The sequence below is a fragment of the Protopterus annectens genome, chromosome 3.part0 (genome assembly GCF_019279795.1).
Source record: "Protopterus annectens isolate FY-2018-M chromosome 3.part0, PAN1.0, whole genome shotgun sequence".
Classification (NCBI taxonomy): Eukaryota; Metazoa; Chordata; order Ceratodontiformes; family Protopteridae; genus Protopterus; species Protopterus annectens.
The window spans coordinates 50,003,277-50,010,933 of record NC_056731.1 but is presented as its reverse complement, the minus strand read 5'-3'; positions in this window follow the sequence as shown (position 1 = coordinate 50,010,933).

Genomic DNA, 7,657 nt, shown 5'->3' with positions numbered 1-7,657 from the left:
TACTGCCTTAAGAGTGGTCATTCATGCAGAGAACGTCTTCTTGCCATCCGCTAACATGGACTCCTGGGGCGACTCAGCGACTTCATTAACCAAGTCATGCTGCAGTTGGATGACATGTGCCATACTGTTCAGCGCCCTTATGGTAAAGGTAGTTGCAGTATACACCCACTTCCCCAAACGGTCCATAGTCTTAGGCTCCCGGTCAGGAGCATGGACAGTAGAGCTCTCCTGTGCGAGCTCTTTCTTTGTGGCGGCTGCCACCATCATAGCGTCTACTGGGGACCCCTTTCTCCAGCTAGTCATTTGGTGGGGGACTGAGTATTTTATCTGGATGCTTCAGAATAGGCTCCACGGTGTCCGGTTCCTTCCATGCCAGAGATGTTATTAGGTCCACCAGCGGGTCTGCAGGGGGTGGGGGGGGGCACCCAGGAGGTAGATGGGCTAGTGTTGAATGCCTCTAGGAACACAGACTCGTCCGGGGTTGGTTTTTGGGCGGACCCCCCCCCTTTGGAGGAGTTCCATGATGTCTCCAAATAAGACATCTTTGGAGGGGGGCCTGGGAGAACCTTCTCCTAAATCCAAGTCAGTGTCATCTGTGAGGGACTCTGGAGAGGAGTCCAGGTGCCTTCTTTTGCATGTCCACTTGGGAAGAGCCTCCTCAGTGGGACACTCAGTGGGGGACTCGCAAGCTCCTTGCTGCTCTCGAATGGGAGCTCCCTGAGGCACAGTGGGCATGGGCTGCCCTGAGAGAACAGGAAGGTTGGGGCCGAACCCAGAGCCTAGGGAGTTGGGGCAGAGTCCGAAGACGAGATGGCCAGGGGTCTCAACACACTCGAGAACCCTCTCCACCATGTCAAAAGCCAAGAGGGAGCACACTTCCAGAGAAATAAGCAAGGGAGCCTCTTTTCTCAAATCAGACAAGGGAGTCGGAGCAGAGACTGCAGGCACCGAGAGGGATACTGCTCTCCGAAAGGCTCAGAGCCGACAGCGCCCCCCCCTGGATCCGACACCCAGACTATGCCTCAGAAAGCTCGGATCCAACACACTCAAGGTAATGGCCGGCGTTGAGGTACAAGGTACTATCAGCGCCGACCACCCGACCAGAGGGTCCATTGATTCAAAGACTCCAAAACAAAAGGTCAGACCAGAGAGGGAGCTATGGGGGTGAAGAAGGGCTGCGAATTCCCCGCTCCAGAGGGAGAGGGGGCTGGGCAAGACTCCCATCTGGATCTGGGTGCAGATGAACTTCCACATCATCCTGTCCATCTCTGCCTTGCTAAGACTAGGGGTCGACCTAGAAGAAGAAGCCGACACCAGCCAGGAGTGCCAATGAAGAGAACCTCTTGATGGAGGTCTAGATACCTCCGGCTCTGGGGATAACCTTGGCGATCAGAGCCGAGGGGTACTGGGACTAGGAGGGGTCTTGGATTTAGAAGGAGGCCCCACCAGAGCCAAGCGGTCCAGGGACCACTTCCTAGATTTGTTTTTCCCTTTGTTTTTCGCCTTCTCAAGACCTAATGACGGAGGTTGAGTCCCAGAGGCCTGGGGTGGGGAAGAAGCAGAAGTAGCTGAAGTAGAGGCCGCTGAACACGCAATAACAGGGACAGCTGTCCCAGTAGAAGGGAGCAGACCTTTCATCAACAGCTTAGCCCTCCCTGTCCTTAAGGGTCCGCAGGTCAAACCCACGCAAATACGACAAGAGTTAAGCAAATGGGCCATGCCCACATACACTACACACAAAGAGTGTGGCCATTGGTTGGGGAGAGCTTATGGCCACACACTGTCAATTTCATGAACACTGGCTTGGTGTTCTCAGCCCTAATACGGATAACAATCACGTCAAGCAGCACCCGCACACGCACTAAAGGAGAAGGAGTGGGAGGGCCAAAGAAAAACTATACTAACTACAACAAACTTTTTTTTTTTTTTTTTTTTAATCCGATGGACAAACGCGGTAGGGGAGGTGAAAAGGATGGGAATGAAGTTTAGCCTAAACTACCCAAAATACAGCCTGGACCTCTGCAACCAAGATGCATAGCTTTTCAGAGGAAAACGAGAACTGAGGGAAGGAAGAAGACAGGGGAACATGATGGGTAAGAGAAGAAGTTTGGAGATAGGATCAGATGCTAGTGATGCGGCCATCTCGGGTCCAATTCGGATCCGAATACCCACAGGTTGAAGACCAAATTAAGTCAACAACTTCAGATTGGGATTTTTCTCTGTTGAAGTTGAATCCCAGAGATGTTAGAAGAGTTTGGACACATGAAATATCTTGCAGGAGTTTTTCCTTGGCGTCTGTCTGAATGAGGCAGTTATCCAGATAGGGGTAAATCTGGATGTTTTGCTGTCTGCAAAAGGCAATGACCGGGACCAGGCACTTGGTGAAGACTCTGGGAGCAGTAGATAAGCCAAAGGGCAGAGCAGGGAACTGTAAGTGTTCGGAGCCTGCTCTGAAACGTAGGTAACTCCTGCAGGACTCCCTGAGGAAATATGGAGGTAAACGTCTTTGAGATCTAGGGTCATTAGCCAGGTGGCTGGAGCCAACACAGGTAATAAGTTTTGAAGGGTCAACATTTTCAATTTTGGCACTTGGAGGGACAGAGTTAATGTGGATAGGTCTAGAATGGGGTGCCAGGTGCTCTCTTTTCTGGGTACCAGGAAAAGCCTGGAGTAGAAACCTTTTCCAGCTTCGTCCTCTGGCACTGGTTTCACTAATCCTTGAGCAATGAGTTTTTTTAACTTGGTGGATGGCCTCTGCTCTTGGATTTCCAGGTAAGTCTGGGAAACCTGAAAATCTTGGGTTTTCTTTGAAAATAAATCTGCACCCCTTTGAAATGATGTTTACAACCCACCAATCTGTTGTGATGGTTTGCCACCTGTCTAAGAATAGGGACACCCCTTCCTCCTAGCTTGGTGAGGGTGGTGGAGTGGGGAGTCATTGTAGGTCCTTGGAGTAGGGAGTGGATTTAGAACTCCCTTGTCTAAGCATAGTAAAGGACCACTGTCTGGGCCTTTGCTGGCTTTGCTGCTGGTGTATGGAGGGCCTATTCCTCAGCATCTGAATCCTCAAAGGCGGTCAGGGGCTGCTGTTCAGTGTCTGAGTCTAGAAATTCAGAGTCCTCAGACTGTGACTCCGAAAGCACTTCAGGTGAATGATCCCCTTTTTCTTTTGGCTGGGGTAGCTGGAGTAGACCAGTTACCCCTGATGAGGGTAATTAAATCTTCGGCTATTCTAAGTAACTGTTGAGACTGGGCAAGTTGGGTGGGAGGAAACTGGTGACTGGGCACTGAAGGGGCATTTATAGGAGTGGCCTTGCTCTTAAGTCTCACAGATAAGATGGGTCTACTGGTTTCTGCTGTTGGTGAGGTCATCGGTCTAGGCCTAGCATCTGTCACCCGAAAAGCCTCCACAGAAGCCGGCGCCTGCAAAGTGGCTCCGGACCTAACCAAGGTGCTGCAGACTGTCAAAATGATAGAAGGAGCCTGATCTGGCAGCGCACTGGACTCCAGAAGGGTCACGGTAGAGGCCTGCGATGACTCTGCAGCTGTCGTCAAGGCTGCGAATGCACCTCACTAAGTTACACTGAACTAGTGGAAGGAAGGTTGGCTGACTTCTGATTTGTGTCATCTGTGGACCTAATCTTCTGAGGTCTGTCTCTCTCCTTAACTTTTCTCTTTTTGGGAATTTCGACAGTCGATTGAACGACAAGACACCATTTGCATGAGTAGCTAATCACCCTGAAATGTCTAGCTACAAAATCAGCACTTCTACGGATGGTCCTAGCATTAAATAAGGCACAGAAAAGACAACCGGAGACATTGTGGTCTGGGCCTAGACAAGTTACACACAGACTATGAAAGTCTCGGTGTGGTATTTGTTTTTCACAACAGAGACAGTTGTTTACTTTTTCAGACACTGGTTAAGTGAAAGAAAAAGGATCCCCAATGAGGCACTTAGCTTTAATAGTATTCTCCCTCACTCTGGCAACGAGTAAATGATGCACTTGCAAAATACTTCTGCTTCAGGCTCCACAGCAAGAAAGGCTAATATAATGGTGTCTGCTGCCTCTCTTTTTAGCACTGCCGACCTGTTTCTCTGTCAGTCTCAGGTGCCCTGCTGCTGACGCAGGGGGGGTGGGGTCCTTTAATCTGGTATTCGGGGCCAGCCGAGGTCTTCCCAGCAGGGATAACCCATAAGTGATGAGTGCAACAGTGAAACAAGAAGATCATCAGTCATGATGTCTGTGAAAACTTTTAGAGGACCTTGTGCTTTTATGGAGTCAAAAGCTGCTCCCCATCCTGTCTCTAAAGCATCTGTGAACATCTCCTAAACCACTTGTAAAGGATAAAGTGGGAGACCTGGGCTGGCAGCTAGCTGTCGAATCCACCAGGTTATTTCTCTCTTCAGACAAGAGAGAAGGGGAATGGGAACTCTAAGGGGTGTGGATGTTGCATTCACACCGATTTCAGGAATCACTGCAGTTTCTTCATAGGTGTGTACTAGGTTAACGGCCCTGGAGCCTTTACAAACCTAGCCCATAGGATTACCCTGGCATCGTGCCACCCGACCTTAGTTCCCAGTGCCTCTGTCGAGTAAAGCCACTGGAAAGACCCCTGGGGTGAATTTCCCATTTCCCATCCACTCAAGATTTCTCTTGAAGACGGCCAGTGAAGTGCTCTGCTTAACACGTACGTGAACTCTATTCCACAGCATGGGCAGTTCCCTGGGTTATGAACCTGTCTCTCCAGCATGTTCTGTTGATTGTGGTAATGAGGTTGAGGTCTCTGGAGTGTGTGGTGTGGAGGGACTGGGATTTCTTTAGATGTAGCGTTTCTAAAAGAGCTGGGTCACACATGGCTTTGTAAGTCAAGCAGAGATTGCCTCTAAGTAGGCAACATGAGACAGAGAATAGTTGGAATTTTTTGTGTCTGTCCATATAGGACAAATGTTTAAGACCTAGGATCCTTTTTGTAAGGTACTCTTGCAACCTCTCCAGTTGTTGCAGGTCTTTAGTGAGGTACATGCCAAATGGGGCATTATACTCAATGATTGGCCTAATGAGGCAAGAGTAGAGGGAGACAATGACCTCCTTCTTCTGGGATGCAAAACCCTTACTAATGAGATGTGCCACAAAGAAGGATTTTCTGACCGTAGTGGCAATGTGCTGGTCAAGAGAGGTTGCTGTCAACCTGTGTTCCCAAATCTCTTATAACACCTTCTTTGTTCAGTGGACTACCAATGATGTGATAATTCATGGGAACCGAGTTTTTCCCAAAGGGGATGACAACACATTTTTTGGCATTGAGCTTACGGCCATGGTTCTGACACCAGTCGTTGGTCTCAATGAGGCCCATCTGTAGGATGTCAACATCACTTAGGAAGTTAATAGCTCCCAACTTGCAATCATCTGAGAACTTTGTCAGCCAGAATTCCTTTGGCCTGGACTACCAAGAAGTAGATACCAAACAGGACAGGACCCAGTACCGAACCCTGTGGGACTCCACTCGTGACAGGTCGACAGTCTGACTTGCGTCGGCTACTTTCACAATGTGGGTTCTATCTGTGAGCCAGTTCGCAACCCACCTAATGATATAGGCATTGATGCCTAGCTTACTGAGTTTTTCTATGATTCCTGAGAGGGGAATGGTATCAAAGGCCTTGGCCAGATCAAAGTAGGCTGTATGAACCAACTTGCCTTCATCCACAGCTCTGGTGACTGACTCAAACAAGTTGACCAACTTGAGCAGGAATGATCTACCCTTCATAAAACCAAACTGTGTGGGATCCACAGTTTGAAGATTCCCTATATCCTTGTTTATTAGGTCCACAATGATGCATTCCATAGCTTTGCATATCAGACTTGTTAGGCTAATGGGGTGATAGTTCCCAGGGTCTGTAGTCGCTCCTCCTTTGTGGAGAGAGATGACTGCAGCAGTGCGCCATTTGATAGGGACAAAGCTTGAGGTGACGCTGTGATTGAACAGGGCACACAGGTGAGGTGCCAGTTCACAATATAGTTCATGTAGAACACAGCCAGGGATATTGTCAGGTCCCACAGAAGCTATACTCTATAAATCTGAGTTGAATGTCACCACAGATGTAATACAACTTCCTCAGATTAATAACTCAGAGATTCTTGCCACCAAATTGCAACTTAATAAAAATAAATGCATTAATATCATCTGTATGTACATTCCCCCAGGTAACAATATATCTACATTTGAGGATATTCTGCACTGGCTATCATGTCACTACCCCCAAGAAACCCTACTACTTGGAGACTTTAACATAGACTGGGGCACCTGTTCCTCAGAATCCCCAACCACCCATATTAACCTGCATGCATTTACACAAATCATATCCACCCCTACCAGGATAGGTAAACCCAACCAAAAAGAAAGTATACTTGACTGGGTACTCAGTCACCCCCAACTGTACACCTCTGATACCCTCCTTAATGGCCTAAGCGATCACCTTCTCACATATGTAATCAAGCACAAAACCATTAATTCCCAACAACCCTTACTCAGAAAGGTTAGAAACAATAAAAACTTTGACCCTGCCAAATTCCAACAAGAACTAAACTCATGTAATTGGTCTATTCTAAAACACCTCCCCTTAGAGGAAGCAGTAGCATACTTACAAACTCCTTGAGAACCTTGACTTGCATGCACCTGTTCGTTCAAAGAGAACCAAGGCAAAAACTGCACCATGGCTTTCTACAGAGTCTAAATTCAAAATTACCCTTAGAAACAAAGCATGGGCTTTATGGCGTTCTTCTAAAGACCCTCAAGATCACATTAAATACAGGAAATCCAGGAAAGAAACCAAAAAATCAATTTTACAAGACAAAAAACAATGCTACTGTAATTTACAGACAGTAAATCAAAATAACCCTCAGAAGTTTTGGGCAGGTTTAAATAATCTACTACATCCTGGACAAACTTCAACCCCAATCCCTGCTACTACCATTGATAAAACCTCTGAAGATGTTTCTGATAGTTTTAACCAATTCTTTACTGAGACAATTCAAGCCCTAGCTAGCCGACTACCTCCTAACTCCCCTGGTCCTGAAAGTAGCACCCCTAGAAACCTACTTGCGTTCAGCTTCCAGCCAGTCGCCACTTCACTTATCCGCACCTTGATCAAAAAATTAAAACCCACTACACTTTCTGCTGATCAACTCCCTGCAGAGTACCTACAAAAATCAGCTGATGCTATTGCTTACCCCGTCTCAATACTAATCAATCGAACCATAGTAGAAGCTAAAATTCCCACCATCTGGAAAATATCCTATGTAATCCCACTTCACAAAGGGGGCAGCTCTACTGAATTCTCCAATTATAGGCCAATAGCTACACTCTCTCCACTTGCAAAGATTATGGAAAAATGTATTCACAGACAACTCATGCACCACCTAATCCAAAATCGCCTTATGGCACACACTCAGCATGGCTTCCGTCCTCATCACAGCACTACTTCAGCCCTCCTAGCCTTTACTAACACCATAAACCATAACCGCAACAATAATTATATATCCTCAGCCCTCTTTTTGGATCTTTCCAAGGCATTCGATATGGTTGATCACCAACTTTTAATCCACACCCTGCAAACATTCTGTCTAGACACTGGAGCCCTCCAATGGTTTCAATCCTA